Source organism: Molothrus ater, chromosome 11, assembly GCF_012460135.2.
Source record: "Molothrus ater isolate BHLD 08-10-18 breed brown headed cowbird chromosome 11, BPBGC_Mater_1.1, whole genome shotgun sequence".
Classification (NCBI taxonomy): Eukaryota; Metazoa; Chordata; class Aves; order Passeriformes; family Icteridae; genus Molothrus; species Molothrus ater.
The window spans coordinates 19,540,692-19,558,667 of NC_050488.2; the positions used below are offsets into that span (position 1 = coordinate 19,540,692).

At 48.0% G+C, this 17,976-nt stretch overlaps 2 long non-coding RNA genes across 2 annotated transcripts in view; both read right to left on the bottom strand.

Moving 5' to 3' along the window:
• Positions 1–71: 71 nt before the first annotated feature.
• Positions 72–2,982, bottom strand: LOC118691522 (uncharacterized). Its single transcript, XR_004981022.2, has 3 exons — positions 2,920–2,982; positions 1,804–1,925; positions 72–1,667 (listed from the first exon to the last, which is right to left on the bottom strand). It is a non-coding gene; the product is annotated as an uncharacterized LOC118691522 (long non-coding RNA).
• Positions 2,983–11,627: 8,645 nt separating this feature from the next.
• LOC118691520 (uncharacterized) overlaps positions 11,628–17,976 on the bottom strand; it is a 94,650-nt gene continuing 88,301 nt past the window's right edge. Inside the window, exons 6-7 of the long non-coding RNA XR_004981020.2 lie at positions 13,683–13,787; positions 11,628–11,703 (exon numbers count right to left, since the gene is read on the bottom strand). This is a non-coding gene — a long non-coding RNA (uncharacterized LOC118691520). The remainder of the gene's footprint in view (positions 11,704–13,682; positions 13,788–17,976) is intronic.

Here is a 17,976-nt window from a genome sequence, read left to right on the forward strand (position 1 = left end):
GAACCCAAGATGGACCCAAAATGGCCACAAAATGAGCCCAAGATGAACCAAAATGGCCCCAAAATGCACGGCCGGGCACGGGCTCTGTCCCTGGGATCAGTTCTGCTCCATTTGCACCTTGCAGTTCATTGTCCCATTCCAGCTTTAGCCCCTGCAGTCCCATCCTTGTTTTTCTCTCTCCAGCCCACGGGGTTTGTGCTCTTGGGCTGAGATTTGGATCATTTGTCCTTGGTGCCCAGCTGGAGCAGGAATTGTTTTGTGTCCCTGCTCTGTGCACAGAGCTCACCATGCCCTGATGTGAAGCTCAGACCCACACACTAAAGCAGCACAGAATGTGAAAAATAGAAAAGCTGAACCTGAGGCATCACCATCAGGGCACTGACTGCTCCTGTGCAGGTGGAGCAGATTCCCTCTGGAGCCAAGGCCTCCTCCACCACGGGAGTGTCCCTGTTCCAGCCCACCAAGCTCAGCTGTGGTGCCAGGGGGCTCCAGACCTGCTCCTGCAGAGTCTCAACATCCAAACCCAGCAGGAACAGCAAACACCCCCCCCCCAATGAACCCCTGAACCACGTCAGAGTCATCCAGAGCTGCCCCTGAGAATGGAAAAAGATATTTGCTTTTACAAATAAACCTTAGGTTTGCTGATAAATGAAATTAGACATTGAAAGATTAAAGAAACTATGAAAAAGAAAACCCCCTAAATTCCATAAGAATTAAAAATGAAAAGGGAGGGTTATACATTAGAGGGGAATCTTTGGGATCAGGTGTTCTGGGAAGTCTGAACCTTTCAAGTACCTCAGCCAATGGGGAAAGAGAGAAGGGAAATGTGGCTGGAAATTGGGATAAAAAGGAGGCTGCATCCTCCAAATATTTGAGAGATCCCAGGGGAATGTCCCATGGCCTCTCCCTTTATTCAAATAAAGTAAAAGGACTCCTCTGTCTTCTTTTTGGACAGAAACCTCTGGTGTTTGTGGATTAATTTTCCTAACACCCCTAAGGAGATCCTGGCAAAACAGGGGCAGGTGTCAGTCTGTCTTTTCCACTCCTGCCTTCAGGTCGCCTGTCCCTGTCCCTGTCCCTGTCTGGGCTTTAATTTATAGCAGTGGAGACAAAAGGTTGGCTCAGGTCCTTCTCAAAGGTCAGTTATAAAATCCAGGTGCCCACCAGGGCAGTGAACTTCCACTTAAATCTGCTGCAAGAGGGAGAGCTGGAATTTCCATTTCAGACACCCATCAGGGGAGGCAGCTCTGCTGACTGGTCTCTTCCCAAAAACTGTCACTGAAGTGCCTTGACCTGCCAGAGCCTTTCTGAGGTTATCTCACCTGACTGACAGTTATCTAGACTAAGAGTTCTCTCTTTTCATTTTATATAACCAACTACAACAGTTCAGGGGAACTTCAAGTGACCTTTAGAAAGTCCCAAAATTATTCATTTCCTGAGAAATTCACCATTACTCAGCAGCACACTGCCTCCCTCTCCATGTGAGATCCCACTGCACCCACTGCAGCAGCCCTCACCAGAGGATACAGGACAGAATTTCCCAATTTAAAAAATGTGCAAGAGCTTACAAAGAGTTTGAAGAGAGTGAAGAGTTTGAAGAGGGCAGCAGTGAATTTTTTATGGGCTAATCCAAACCTCTTGGTGTTCAGTTACCTTTAAAATCGGATCTAGGATATCAGAGAAGGGAAAAACGGTCAATTAACCAGAAATCCTATGGAAACAGAGATTTATCCTGTCCTGAGACTCTTTCCACGATGTTTGAGTGGCAACTAGGAAAACAAAGCCTTTGTCATTTAGGATTACCTCCAGTTGTACTCCTTGCCAGAGCAGGGCTGTTGTTGCAGCTCATTTATGTCATTTTTCACTTTCCTTCCAGAATCCTTCCATCACCTGCCTTGGCATGTTGAATTCCTAACCAGATTGTACTAAAAAGTACAAAAAGCAAAGAAATAAAACCTGCAGTGCCATCAATAATAAACACAGGAAGCTTCTAGAGGTGAGAATCCATCTCATTCAATGCCTTCTGCTGTTGATGGTTATTATTCCTCCATTCAGGCTTTTCCAGGACATCAATTTATCACTTTCTCTCCTGGCACTGGCTGCTTGCCCAAGTCCACCTGCGTGAGCCTCCTGTCTCCTCTTCCTCAAAAAAATGTGCAGATCTTCTCTTTGATACCATTTACTGCCACTCAGATGCTCACCCACAGGAAATTCTCATTTATTTGGCTCCACAGAGGCCCTGCTACATTGATAAACTGATCCCTGTGGCAGCCAGCCCTTCCTTTTCCTTGGGAGCAGATGTGTTGAGGCCAACATCACCTCAGGGCAGAAAACACAAGCCCAAACTGCCCAGCAGCAGTGTCAGCACCTCCACCTGAGCTGGGAGTGAAGTCAATTCTCAGTCCTGACCCCAGTCCCAGCTCCACGTGTCACCTCCATCCTGGGAATGATGTTCCTGGAGCAGCTGCTGCACAAAGCCCCTGTGTACCTGTGTGTGCTTCACACCTTGCAGCTGACACTGTGCAGGGGAACTGGTGACCAGGGATTTTGGCAGGAGATTAGAGAGCTGTCAGTCCCCAGCTCTCTCATCCAGCCCTATCACACACAGAATTTATTGTTGCTGGGATACTTTCAGCCCTGGACATTCTGCTTGGCTTATCTTTTTTACTCCTCAGTGTTACATATTCCCAGTCTTTTCTCGAGCTCCCTCATTACAATTCCATCCACTCCTCACACCTGCACAGTCCCTCCAGTTTCCCTCATGTGCTCTCACTGCCTTATTCTGTGCCAGTGACTTCAAATTCTGCTTGAGTGCACGTTCCCCTTAGAGCAAGAGAGGAAAGGAAACCTATCCAGATAGGAAACTGCCTCTTCTGCTCAGGAGAATGAACTCTGCAAGCTTTGCACTGCAGGAATTACCTGGTTGGGCTCAGGGAGGATGGACAAGCACGATCATGAAAATCCCAGAATGGTTTGGGCTGGAAAAGAAAAAGCTCATTTTGTTAAAACTCATTTTGTTCCACCCCCTGCCAAGGGACACCTGCCATTATCCCAGGGTGCTCCAAGTCCTGTCCAACCTGGCCTTGGACACTTCCAGCCTGGCACCCTGTGCAGGGCCTGGCCACCCTCCCAGGGAGCAATTCCTTCCCAACATCCCATCAAACCCTGCCCTCTGGCGGTTTAAAGCCATTCCCCTTGTCCACTGTGATGTCAAGGACAGCTGTCAAAGTCCAAAATGCCCATTGGGGCTTCCTCTATACTTAACCCCACTGCTTTTATTTCACCAACATGGTCCAAAATGGATGTAGAGACTGAGCACAGGAGTTACTCATCCCACTTGTTCAAGAGAGTGGCTCCTCAGAGCACCCTTCTTCTAGTGAAGTAAAGAAAAACTCATTGCTCCATCTGGAATATTTCCTTAATTACTTTAGGGTTGAAATCCAAATGCAAAGATTTCCATAATATCCCTAAGAAATTGGTTTAGTCCAATGAAAGGAATTAAAAACTGTTCTTCATATCTTGGGACTCAATGCCTCGTTGCTAATGACTTTTCCTAAGCTGACAGTGATATTTCTAGGAACAAGGGAGACTGGAGAATGCCATGGAATGGCATTTCAGAGCCGTTTGTGTGCTGTGAACCCCCCCAGGATGCACAGCCCCAGCAGGAGGAGTGCAGGAAGCAGAGGGGTCTCTCCTTTCCAGGCTGGGTATGCAGGGCTTGGTCCCCTGCTCAGGATGAACGTCCTTCCCTGCTTGCTGCCAGCCCCTCAGGCACTCCCAAACTCCCACTCTGCCTGCTCTGCTGCTCCTGATTGCTCTGCCAAAGAGCTGGGTGCTAATTTAAAGCCCGCCTTGGCTTTTCTGGGGCTGTGTGGGCCGGGAGCCATGTGCAGGCAGAGGCACCCGAGGCTGCAGCAACACTTTTCTCCTTTTCAAATAAACCCCCAAGGCCCACTGGCCATTTCCATCCATGTAAATACTGCAGAGAGGACCCCAAACAATGATTGTGCCTCTGTCTTGCTGAGGGTGATGGCAAAACTCCTGAAGCCACATTGGTTTGTGACTTATGTACCAAGCCACATCTCAAGGCAGCATCATTGCCTCAGCCACCCCAGGTCTCTGAACAGCCCCATCAGCCAGCTGTGGCACTTATCATTCATTATTATACATTATAATTGATTCTTTCTGGCTGCAGTTATTTATTTCATGCCCTGCTTTGCCTCATTACAGGCGTGCCATGACTTTTCTGTCACATATGAAATGTGATGATTGAAATGATGCATTTTGTGTGTCCTCAGGATCTGCAAGAGCCATGGCAGGGGGCTGGAATGAGATGATCTGTAAGGTCCCTTCCACCCCAAACCATTCCATGATTTCAATCCATTCCTCTCTAGCCTGGCTGTTCCTGCTGTGATGCTGGTTCAACACCCACCCCAGTATCAGACTGCTCAGGTGAGTTCCTTCAGAGGGTCTGACCTGGAAGGGACCCACAAGGATCAGGGTCCAGATCCTGCACAGACACCCCAAATCCCACGCTGGGCATCCCTGGCAGTGCTGTCCAAACACCCCTGGAGCTCTGGCAGCCTTGGGAATGTTCCCATTCCCTGGGGAGCCTCCTTTTCCCTGACCTTTTCCTGATGCCAGCCTGACCCTCCCCTGCCACAGCTCCGTGCCAGGGGTTAACTCATCAGTGCCCTTTGTTTGTGTGGATGGAGAGCAAACCAAAGCCTGCATTCACACAGTGCTGCTCCTCAGCAGAAATTCCCTTCATGGATGCTCCCAGGACACCCCATGGACAGCAAGGTCCTTCCCTCAGGTTCATGCCCTGCTCCTTTCAACAGGAATCTTTTCCCCTGCCACCTGCAAAGACAACAAAAGCAGACAACCTGGCCCTTGGGGGCTGCAGGAAATCACTTTCTGAAGGCCCTCCTTCAGTTTTGTGCTCTCCACAGGGAGCAGCCCCTCATTAAAGGCTTGGTGAGGCTCTGCAGCTGCTCCTGAGGAGCAGAGGTGGTGGCAGGACCTCCCAGGCTGAGCCCTGTGCCCGGGGCTGCAGGGACAAGGGCAGCCCCAAGGCAGGGGGCCAGGAGCTGGGCATGGCCAGGAGTCAATCAGCAGCTCCGCTAATTGCCAAATTCACTCATTTTCCCACAGCACAAGGAGGAAGGAACCCGAGCAAATTGCTGGGGCGGGTTGTGTGTAACCCTTGGATCAGAGCAGGTCGTGAATCTGCAGGCTGGCTGTCCACAACTCTCTGACCTCTCGATTTATATTTTTTCCAAGCAGTAATTTCCTAATTAACAATTTCTCCCCTTTGAAGCCTTGCACTGCGTTTTCTCCTTTTCTGACAGCAGCAAAATTGTTTATCCCATTTTGTCACATGTATTTTCATTTTCTGTCCCCCTGAACAATGGCAAGAACAGAACAATACAGGGAAATACTCAGAGTTACCCCCTGCCCAGATCAGAGAGGAATTTCTTATCTTTGACACCTGCTGGCAATTAATCCTGCTGGCATGCTTGAATTTACAATTAGGAGCCCTCCTGGAACAGGATTCCAGCCTGGATCCCAGCTGCCCTCTGCCTCCCCAGGAGCTGCAAGGGGCCAAATCCTGCTCTTATTTTAGGGTATTTAAGGAGGACTTTCTCTCTTCTCTCTGGAGCATCCCAGCAGGAATTGCTCTCCCTCCAATACCCATGAAGGGGACACTTGGGCACTCTCCAGGCTGGAACCTCTGATTTTACACCCCTTGGCTTTGACATGAAGATGCTTCTTGTCCATGGAAAGACATTCATTTCCCACAAGAAGCGTTTGGATTTGGGGCTGTGTCAGTCCCTCTGTGCCTCTGCAGCAGCCCCACATCAGACATCCCTCAGAACAGCAACATCCTTTCCAGCTGTTGGATTTTGAGTTTGTCCTGCAGGCTGGAAGGCCGAGGAACCTTCTGCACCCTCAGATTAACTCCTGCCCTCCCCAGCACTCAGGGCAGGTTTTCAGCCCAGGCTTTTGTGGGGATATAACAATGCCTTGACTTTGCCCATTTGAAAATATTTCTGTGCCCTATAAGCGAGTCAGCTTTGCAGAGTGCAGAAAACTGAATAGAAATATTGCAAAGAACACTGTTCTTTGAAGTGCTAGTGGCATTAGGAGGCCATTTAATGCTTTAAAGAACACCATTTTATTAAGTATTTCAAAGCAACTTCGGAGCTATTATTTCTTATTTTGCTGTTTAAACCTGTAAGTTTGAAAATTAATCATTATAGGACCTTTGATGCAAAAATCTATGAATAAAATAAATTCTGAGGGCTACTTTCACACTAAGTTATATTAAAACACTCCTTCAGCTCCCTTATTAATTTAATGCACATCTCAGAAAGTATCTTAAATATCAGCAGTAACATTCTACTAAATAAGCCAAACTCCCTATGGCTTCTTGATTTTTCTACTTTTCCCATCTAAGATATTTCTCATGGCTTTCCAGTGACCTTTAAATAAACTCGTGGGGTTACTAATTAGCATGAAAAACAATAGATTCCCATTTCATGGGCAATTTCATGGTCAAGCAGCCCACCAGAGCCAGGCTGTGCTCTCTGCAATGTCCTGAGTGTTTCTAGCAGAGACTCCTCCCCTGAGCAGCACCTCTGGGAACACAGGTCAGGACAGATTTCATTAATCCCTGAGGGCTCAGCTGAATTCTGGCATTGCCATGGGTGAGATCTGGAGGAGGGGTCTCACCCAGAAGGGGAAAGAGGCATTTGAAAGGTTCACAAGAGCAGCCACAACTGCCCCAGTGCCCGTAGGGACATTTGGGATGGCACAGGAACAGTGGCAGCACCATCCCAGGGAATTCCTCATCTCCCTGTTCCCAGGGCAAGCTCCTCTAGTCTCTTCTCAATGACACTTCCTGGGGTTTAGCACAGAATTTAATTTGAAGCAGATGAGTCTAAGCAATTTTTTATCATTTTTTTAAGTTTCAAGCAAGAGAAGATGAAATGATCCCCAGGATTGTATTTAAAAGTCATCCCTGTTGGGTTGGCATGGGAGATCCCCACAGGGGTGGTCAGGCACTGGAATGGGCTGTCCAGGGAAGCTGGGCTGCCCCTGGATCCCTGGCAGTGCTGGGCACTGGGGCTGGAGCAGCCTGGCACAGGGGAAGGTGTCCCTGCCATGGCTGAGGTGGCACTGGGCGGGATTTGAGGTCCCTCCAACCCAAACCAGTGTGGGATTTGGAGAGCAAGGTTGTGTCCCCACAGGTCCCCAGGATGGGAGGAGAAGGGGATGAAAAAGCAGCAGGAAGAGGAGGGGAGGGGGGCTCAGGGCAATAAATACTTGCTGTTAGTCCAGGAGAGCATTTCTAGGCTCAGTTTTGCCCCGATCTCAGGGGAGGACTTAACTTAGGGACCACAGAAAGTATTTCAACAGCAACAACACAAAGAAACAGGGAAATCATGAAAGAAGGGTCCATTTGGCAAAAAAAACCCCAACAACCTAACTAGGTAAAGCTGGGGGCTCAGGGCAGGTCCCCCCACCCCTGGCTTTACCAGCCAGTTGCCATAGAAACCCATCACTGCAGAGCTCTGGGGCCCAAACACTGCAGCATCCAGTGGTGCCAAGCAAAGGCAGCCCTCAGGAAGGGCTGCCCTTCCCTTCCAGCTCAGGAGCAGAGCAGGGATAGCTCAGAGTGCAGCTGCCTGGATGGTGCTGCCATTCCTGATTTTCAGTGATTTACAGCCCAGCTTTCATTTGATATCCATATGCTCCCATTTGAGACAGCATTATGTGCATCATTTTCTGGGATTATACTTACAGCACAGTGCACTGCATAAAGCAAATAGGGTATTGATGGGAAAGAAATAACAGAATATTAAAGCAAAATCAATAAATGCCTTCAAATCTCATCTTTCAGCCTTGCTTAACTTTGTTTAGGGAGGCAGGGAAGTTCCCAGGAGCTGTGGAGCTGGCTATGCTCCCAGCTGGAATGAGGAGCAGGAAACCTTGGAGAGACAGCAGCACCTTCCTGGTGCATGGTAAAAAGATCCTAAAGAGAGAAACTGGGGTTTTATAACCCAGGGCTACATTAATCAACAATTAGCATTCAGCTGAGCACCTCCACACCAAACAGCTGCTCCCAGCTGTGCCACAGCTCAGGCTGGAGGGCAGGCAAAGAAACCACCAACCCTGTCCTAATTGTTCAGATAAAAATCTCAGCTTGTTTCACTCTTTATCAAGAGGATTATTCAGTGTCATCTCCGTTGTCCAGGTGGGAAGTGCTAGGGGAGTGCAGGGCTGGGGGCTCCTGCCGTGGATCCCCTCGTATGAGGTGCAGGAGAAGGTGCTGATGTGAAATATTTTTATATAGGCCAATCCTCTGCCAAAAGTGGGTCCAGAATTAGGTTAGTAAGTCGGTATTTCCATGCAAGATGATGTGCCCTGCTTTTCCAAAGTGCTGAGTACCCAGCCCAGAAGTTCCCTTGTGGGGCTTGAAACTTTATTTTTGGCACCTGGTTTTGTAGAGAGACCATCTGTGACAGCCACGTAATTAATGCCAAGTTACATAAGCCATTCACGAATAAGCATTATTTTCCATATATTAAGCTTGCAGAGACAAGCTTCAGAACTGAACTGGTATTTAGCAAGGTAGGCTTCTGAAATTGTCAATTAATGCTCCTTGACATTTTCTAAGTATGTTAATTTATATTAAACCACTGCAGCCAACTCTGCATAAGATAACTCCGAGCCTCAGCCATAAACTAAGAAGAAATATGCAGTTGAGGAGCATTATGGCTGCTCTTTGTCATCTCCCTGACATAATGCACGTTGTGTATGCAATGCAGGGAAGATAAACACATATATAAAGCAGGCAATTACCTCAGCTCACACAGACATCATATTTATGACCATTTGCAGGGTTGGATGTAATTCATTGACTTTAGGTGCTGGAGTAAATACATCACTCCAACCCCACGGGCCAGGCTATGAAATGCAGGTATCAGGATTTGCTGCCATCTGCTAAGGCACAGAAATCTCCACCCTCCTTCCCAAGGGCTGGTCAGGGAGAGGAGTGGTGGGAAGAGCTGGCATCAGAGCTGCTCGCTGCCAAGGAATGCAGGTGGGACACAGCAAGGAGAGGGTTAAATCTGATGAATCCACGGATTAAAAGACTTGTTCCTTTGAAAGGCAGACTCCCCTGTTGAGTGGCACTTGGAGAGGATCATGGCAGGGTCACTGGGATCACCCCTGGGTGGCAGCACAGAGGGAACAGTGCTGGTTTGTGAGGGGATTCGATGATCTTAAAGATCTTTTCCAACCTCAAGCATTCCCTGATTCCGTGGTTTTGCAAGGAGATGGCCTGGGCTGAGTGCTCTGCTCAGGATCAGGTGCCCACCAGGGGCTCAAGAGGACAGAGAGCCAGACTCCACAGGGGTGTGAACAGAGAGCACAAGAAGAACAAGATGGTTCAGCTTGGAGAAGAGAAGGATCCAGGGAGACCTCAGAGCTCCTTCCAGGGCCTGGGGACAAGGCATGGAAGGACAGGACACAGGGAATGGCTCCCACTGCCAGAGGGCATGGATGGATGGGAGATTGGGAATTAGGGTGGGCAGGCCCTGGCACAGGTGCCCAGAGCAGCTGGGGCTGCCCCTGGATCCCTGGCAGTGCCCAAGGCCAGGCTGGACACTGGGGCTGGAGCCCCTGGGACAGGGGGAGGTGTCCCTGCCATGGCAGGGCTGGCACTGGGTGGGCTCTGAGATCCCTTACAACTCAGACAATTCTTTGGGATTCTCTGGTCATGCTCACCCACCCTCCCTGAGCCCAGCCAAGGGGCAGAGCTTGCAGGGCCTCAGACCTGGCAGGAACTGGGCACTTTGGTGCCTCAGTCAGAGCCACTTCCAGCCCCACAGCCAGCCTGGGGTAAGGACAGGGGCTGCATTTCTCAGCCCCCTTGCCTCTGCAATTGCCAGTTATATTGTACACAGCAAATGACTAATGAGGGGCAATTAAAGGCCAATTCCTCTTCCCCAGCTCGCTGCAGGCACTCAGCACACAAATGTGCCACTTGCATTTGCTGCCATTTCACAGCCGGTTTCATCTGATGTGAAATGGGGAAGGCAGTAAAGAATCAAATCAGAAAAACCATTTAACCTCCCAGATTATGAGAGGATATATCACTCAGAATGCAGCACTTCCCAGATCCTCAGTTAAACCAGAATCAGCCTGGCTGACTTGAATCCCAAAGACATGCAGGCTGTAGGGACACGGAGCTGTGACCTGACAGCACAGGGAGCTGGAGATGGATGTTCAGTAAATGTAGTTTTCAATAGATATTCCCAGAAATTGGAAACATTTTGCAGTTATATCTCCAACAATCACAGTCTATTCTATTCCATAACCAATATGAGCGATTACTTGAGGAGATATAACAAATGCAAAATGCTCTAAAAAAAGATTTTGAGAGTGATAAAAGATGAATTACACAAACACAGCAAGAAAACCAAAAAGAGAAGGGCTGCTCTACAGGAAGCACAGCTGATCCCTTCCCGTTTTATTGCTTTGGGAAAGGAAAAAAGGGGGGATAAATTAAGCACTTCATTCTGTAAGTAAGTTTTAAGGTAATCTGATCATAACGGCTCCCACTAGCACCATTCCAGAGCAGCAAAGGATAAAATCAATAATGAACATCAACATTTCTATTTTGTTTAGTTGCTCTGTAATTGAGCCACGAGAATCTGCCTTTCACTCAGGGCTTGGCCAAGGGAGGGCCAGGACTACCCCAACTGGGATTTCTCCAGGAATTGCTCATTTATTGCTGAACAAAGAACAACACGGCTCCAAAGGTGATACTCTGGTGTAATTTTGGGGGAAAAGTATAAAGCTTTTAGGATTTAGGGCTTGATTTGATGCTGCTGGAGATTTTGATAGCATTTGGTATTTAATGGTCATCTAACATCAGGCTGCCTTTGTCTTAATCTATCCTTGGGTATTAAAATCTCAAACCAAACACTAATCCTTGTTTCCAGTTTAAACAGAAAAACAGGAAGTGGAACTCAAACCCATCCATGTCCAGCCGTCCAGGAATGAGGATTTCCATGGGATCCTGCCCTGTCCATGTCCAACTCTCCAGGAATGAGGATTTCCATGGGATCCTGCCCTGTCCATGTCCAACTCTCCAGGAATGAGGATTTCCATGGGATCCTGCCCTGTCCATATCCAGCCTTCCAAACATGGCATCCTGCCCTGTTTGTGTCCAACCCTCCAGGAATGAGGATTTCCATGGGATCCTCTCCCATTTGTGTCCAGCCCTCCAGGAATGAGGATTTCCATGGGATCCTGCCCTGTCCATATCCAGCCCTCCAGGACTGAGGATTTCCATGGGATTCTGTCTTGTTCCTGTCCAGCCCTCCAGGAATGAGGATTTCCATGGGATCTTCTGTCCATATCCAGCCCTCCAGGAATGAGGATTTCCATGGGATCCTGTCCTGTCCATATCCAGCCCTCCAGGAATGAGATTTCCATGGGATCCTGTCCATATCCAGCCCTCCAGGAATGAGGATTTCCATGGGATCCTGTCCTGTCCATATCCAGCCCTCCAGGAATGAGGATTTCCATGGGATCCTGCTCGTGGGAGGGGAGGGGAGGGGAGGGGAGGGGCTGTGTGACAGCAGAGCCATCAGGAGGGACACAGCACAACAGGCAGCAGTCTGGAGGCTGTAAAAATGAACGGGTTGTGTTTCACTGGGTTTGATGTGGTCGTATCATCTGTAAATTATCTACCCAGCCATTTTTCCAGTTAGCCATTATTCTGTCATGCCAAGGGCTGCCAATTCCAGCCCTCCCAACCATATGCACGGCTGTAAACCTTGAAAGCAGCTGTCTCCAAAGCAAGCCAGTTCGGGAAGAATAGGAAAACAAATTACATAAAAGCAGATTAACTTCTCTTTAACTTCCTTTAAAATATTTCTTCCCCACGGCCTCAGTAATCCCATTTTTTAAGGGAATTTGGTCTCTTTATTTGTTATTCTTATCAGTGTGACTTGAATTTAAAGCTTTATGCTTCATGTTTCTGCCCAGGGACCTGTTGTGATGGTAATCCTCAGGCTTTTCCACGGTGGGAATGGCTCTTTGAGCAGTTTTCAGCCCCTTGCACTGATATTTCCCATGAGACAAAGACAGCCAGGGAATGCTTGGTGCCTTCAGCTGAAGCTCCTCAGTGGACAACAGCAATTTTTGGATGTTCTTGGGGTTTTAATTGTTTTCTCTCTTAAATTTGGACAGCTTGGATATGTGGCACTCACCTGTGCAGAGGAACTGTGGCTGCCCCATCCCTGGCAGCGCCCAAGGCCAGGTTGGACAGGGATTGGAACACCCTGGGACAGTGGAAGGTGTCCCTGCCCATGGCCAGAGTGGCACTGGATGAGGTTTAAGGTCTTCCAGCTAAAATCCTTGTGGGATCCTGTGACTCCCAGTCCATAGATGAGCAGCTGAGGCACCAAACGGGCACCAAGGGACTGGCAGAGCAGGATCAGCCCTGTGTGGTGCCCAAGACCAGTGTGAGCACCTCAGTGGGCAGCTGTGGCTGCCGTCCCACTGCCAATCCCCCCGGGAAGGGCTCTGCACTGCACAGGAGCCCCGAGCTGCGAGCCAGGAACCAGCCCAGGAAAATCGCGTGCGGCATGGGAGGAGAGGCAGATTGCTCCCCTGGGGACAGCGAGAGATCAGAGAATTAAAACTGAATGAGCTCCCTGTGCCCTCTGCAATTAAAGGGAACTTGAAAGAGTTTCAATTTGGTGATATCATTAATTTCCCCTTCTCTTCCTCGCTCCCACTGCAGTTCAGAAGAGTCCTCCACTGTTTATTGACTGAGTGATGAAAGACTGAGCTGAAGAGACCCAAGAAAAGGAAAGTTTGAAAAGTTTTCAGCCCTTTCATCAGCTCTTTAAACAATGTTCAGAAAGACATGAGAGACAGACTGTGCTTGAGAGAAATATTGTCATGAAAGCTGCATGCAGTGGGCTTTGCTGTCCAAATGTGACTCAAATACTCGCAGCCCGATGTCGTGTGAAGATTTACTTGGCAATTTTGTCACAAACAAGGCTGTTAAGAAACACATTTATACTTACCCAGCTCTTTCCCTTATTTGCTAAGGAAAAAAACTGCTTTGGTGCACCAGCCAGGTAGGAAATGCTGCATGTAAGAGTTTAAAAATAAATGTGTGTGCACATATGCCTGGCAGGAGTGCAGGGATCTCAGGGAGCATGGATTGTATGTGTCAAGAACCTCCTAAATAAAACCTGCTGCAGAGCACCCCACACTCTAATATTTCCACAGATTTCTGCCCTGTGTTTCCTCTCCTGTAATTCCTTGCACTCTTGTCCTGTAGCTGGAAAGAAACTGAGTCTTGATCACCCCAGGATGGTCCTGTAGGTGATGGGAGCAGCAGAGGGATGGGGTTCCACACCAACAGCCCAACTGGTGCAAAATGTCCTCACCTGGAATTGCTGCCAAGTCTCATTTTCCACAAAATCCCAGAATGGTTTGGGTTGGGAGGGACCTTAAAGATCATCCAGTTCCAACCTCCTGCCAGGAACTAAAAGGATGATTGGGATCCATGGTACAGTAAGGGTTAACATGAGAATCCAATTAGAAAGAAATCCTAATTATTTCAGCAATCAAAAGCAGTGACTCACCTTATGAGGGACCCAACAGATGCCATCAGCACAGACATTTTCCTTGTTTATTTTCTTGTCTTCTCAGACTGGGAGGAGAACGTGGGGGATCCCATTCCTGGCCATCTGGCATTAGTGTGAAAAATACAGTGTGAGATACTCCACAGTTGTCTCAGCAACTCCCTTCTGCATGACAAATTCCCATGTTCTCCTGACAGCTTTGGTTTTTTCCAGGCTCTGCCCACCCATGACAAACCCCCAGGAGATCTGTCCATTTACAACCCCAGCCTCAATCAGCCCAAACTGAGGTGCCTTGTGGAAAATGAATAATTTTTGGTCAGAACTGAGAATTTTAAACACTGGGGTCACAGGTGGTGAGGCTGGTGCTGATCATGTGCTCCCTGAGGGCTGCCCTGGTGGGACTCAAGTGCTGGTAGGTGATGCTGTGCATGGACTGACCATCAGGGACAGGCTCAGACTTGGCTGGCAGTGCTGTGGTTTCGCCCCTTCCCAAGAGTACAAACTTGGCCCAAATGTGGTGTAACCACATCCATTGTGACCGTACTCTGCAGAGAGCAGGCCATGAAAGCTGTGACCAAGTCCAGCCAGAGGTGGCACTTCAGTCACCGTGCTCTCCTTGGCACCTGCAGCCGATCCCACGTCTGCATGCCATGGCTCCCACTCTCCCTTTTTACTGTTATTTCCCCCATTGAGAAAAACTGAGGGAGAAAAACAGCACAAAGGTGTTCTGCAATTGTCTCAGAAAGACTGAAAATGAAAAGCAGCTCCCATCCCCATTTCCTTCTCCCTGTCTCCCTCAGAGCTGCCCCATGCATCGCCATGGACGCCGCGGCACCGAGGAGGCCGCTCTGGGAGCCTGACGAGCCCTGCGTGCCCAAGAAGTGTCTCCTAGCAATAGGGAAGTGTAAAAACCTCAAAATAACTCCTCCTTCCATTTCTTGCCAGTAACTCATGCTGTACAACGTGGGGTTTGGGGTGTGGTTAGGATTCTTGTCCTCACTTTCTTACAGCAAACCCTGCACGTGTGGGGTGAAACGAGGCTCGGCAAATCTGAGAGCCCAGGAACATCACCTGCAGCTGCCTCCAGTACACTCTGCATTTGTCTCAGAAAGACTGAAAATGAAAAGCAGCTCCCATCCCCATTTCCTTCTCCCTGTCTCCCTCAGAGCTGCTCCATGCATCGCCATGGACGCCAGCGGCACCGAGGAGGCCGCTCTGGGAGCCTGACGAGCCCTACGTGCCCAAGAAGTGTCTCCTAGCAATAGGGAAGTGTAAAAACCTCAAAATAACTCCTCCTTCCATTTCTTGCCAGTAACTCATGCTGTACAACGTGGGGTTTGGGGTGTGGTTAGGATTCTTGTCCTCACTTTCTTAGAGCAAACCCTGCACATGTGGGGTGAAACGAGGCCCGGCAAATCTGAGAGCCCAGGAACATCCCAGGTGTTCACACAGCCTGGGTGCAGCTCACAGCCTGCTGACACATGAGAGAAGCTGTGGCAGCTGTGATGATTTGCAGTTACAAGGTATTTTGCACAACCTGAGCAGGGAAACCACCAATTCTGCTCGCTGTGTCCCAGCAACACTCAGTGGATGCTTTGCAAAACAGAGAGGAAATGGCTTTGGATGTGTTTAGTGTTTGGAAATTGGGAATAACCACATTCAGGGTGGTGGAGTGATACAACCTGAAATGATGGGAGGTGGTGTCTGGCCTGACAGGGGTTTTAGCAGCAGTGCTGAGTAAAAAAGGAGCAGGTTTCCTGTTGTGCTGTTGGATTTACACCATCCCACCACCAAGCTGTCATGAAGGTCAGTGGAATTGTCCAGGACAGAAACAATTATTCAAAAAACCAAACACACACAGCTAAATGGCCAGATCTCAGTCCCAGAAGTACCTAGCCATCGTTCTAAGCTCCCCCATTATTTTCTTATCTTTTCCTTTTCCTGAGTAATCCTCACCCTCTACTTCTGATTGAAAAATACCTAAAAATAGTTGTGGAGAAGAACTCTAATGAATTATGCAATGGACATATGCTCTCACATCAAATCTTGATGTTTACTTTATCTGATGCCATGCAGAAGACTGAAGAAGGCTGGGACTGTGCTGGGAATGATCCCAGCTCTGCAGTGGGATTCTAGGTCACATCCCTCCATCTCTGCTCAGGCGTGGGAGCACCTGGGAGAGCAGATGGCTGGACAATGTAGCTGTGGCTGGTGGTTTAATTTTCCTGGATTAAGGAGCAAGTACTGTGCAAGGAGTTTGATTTACTAAAGATGCAGCAGCAACCCTGGCACAGGAAAACCTTCCCCGGCTCCGAGGCTGAGCCGCCTTCTCACAGAGCTCCTGGTAGCACTGCAAATCTCCAGGCAACTCATCCACCAGTCACTTCCCAGTTATTGCCATTTTTATTGCTTATCTCTAAGAAATATCCAGCCAAAAAAGAGACAGTTTAAAATCTACCTTCCAGCCACGCAAAGCATGAAGCGCCTTGTCCCGAAGTGACTGTAAAAAAGGGGAGAACAAAGATCTTTCTCTCGTTTTATAATTCCTTCTGACTGCCTCTCCTGGCCACTGTGAATCAGCAGATTTCGGAGCTGCTGGCTCCAAACCAAGGCTGCTTCCAGAACATCTTCATCCAGCCTGGCCTGGTCCAGGGACTGCTCCCTGCTGCTGCTCTGGCCCAGGTGAACTGGCTGCCAGCCACCTCAGCAGCTCCTGCCTCCCACGCCCTGCTCACAAATACAGCTGCAGCTCCTCAGGAAGGCACAGCTGGCAGCAACAAGCCCTAAGAACCCTTAATCACGACAACCATCTCCCACCGGGAGTTCTTGAGGCTGAACTTGGGCAAATCTTGGCCTGAGCAGTAAATAAAAATGAAGTATGGTCATGGAAAAAGAATTGCTAACCTTAACAGCTTCATTCTGACAGGAATTAATTAGCCAACAACAAAAAAAAAAAAAACCAAAACAAAAAACAACACTATTTCAGAGGTGGATACATGGGGGTAAATTGATTCCAAGTATAACTCCATTGCCTTCCACTGAAATCCATTAGGATGGATTTAGCCCAGCATGGGTGCACAGCATATCCCTACAAACTCATCCCTAAACCACTGGACAGATGTGAAGATTACCATGAGGGGTCTGAGATTTAGAATTCATAAATGAATTTCTTGATTCTCTATAGAGGGGCATGGCAGGATTATGTGGAGAAAATTACACATTCTTGTATTGAATTTTTTAGTTAGGAGCAGCTTCGAGATAAAATTAACCAGAGTAGTGAATGGATTATAATAAAACAACACTGATACTAAAATAAAAAGGGGATTACTCTCTTACTTTCACACCTATCAAATTTAGAGGAAGAAAAAAACCTACAGTAGTACTGTGTGTATTATCAGGACAGTCAATGAGACATGAAACAAGGACGAACTCCATTTGCCTGGGCAAAAAGCCCAGTTTGGAAGTAATTGCTGTAGTGGTGTAGCAGCTGCAGATATAGCCAGATCAAATCCAAAGATCAAATGCTTATTTCATTTTGATAAAAGTCATTAAACCACAAATCAACTTACTCTGGAGTACTGTCAGGAAATAGCTCTGTATATACCATCTGCACATAACTCTCACTAATAAATTAAAGCAGAGACAGCAGATTTCTTTTGTGAAATCCTCAAACTTATATTTCATTAAGTATCGACATTTCTCATTTGGATTTTGTTTAGCAGATAAGCCCCTGCACCATGTTTCCAAGCAGAGCAGAGGATTTCTGGGCTGTGCTGGGTCCTGGCAGCTCAGGGCCAGGCTCAGAGCACAACTCAGCCCTTTGCCTCTGGGCTTTGAGGAAGGCACAAATTGAAATATTCTTCTGAAAACTAATAGAAGAGAACAACTGTTGGATATTTCTAATAAAACCCCATCAATTTGAATGCCTAGATATTAATGAAATCCCTGTCTGCACTAAGCCTGGAGAAGTTCTTACTCCAAGCCAAACTTTTCAAATATGAAGCTGGAAGGAAGGGAGTCAGTCCCTCATCAGGAGACTGAGGCAAAGTCAGGCTACCACAGGTGATGATATGAAAAATGACATTTATGCTGCAGGAATTTAATTAGACTGAGAAAGAATTTGTAGTAAAGATGTCACAATAACTCAAGACAAAATGAAAATCAGTCCAAAGACCTTCAGTCCCTAATTAGTTTGGGAATAGTAGATTAAAGATAAACTTAGAAAAATTGGTGGAGTGACTGGCTATTAGGGGCCATGAGAATGGAGGACGTCACCTTAGATTTTTCATTTTTT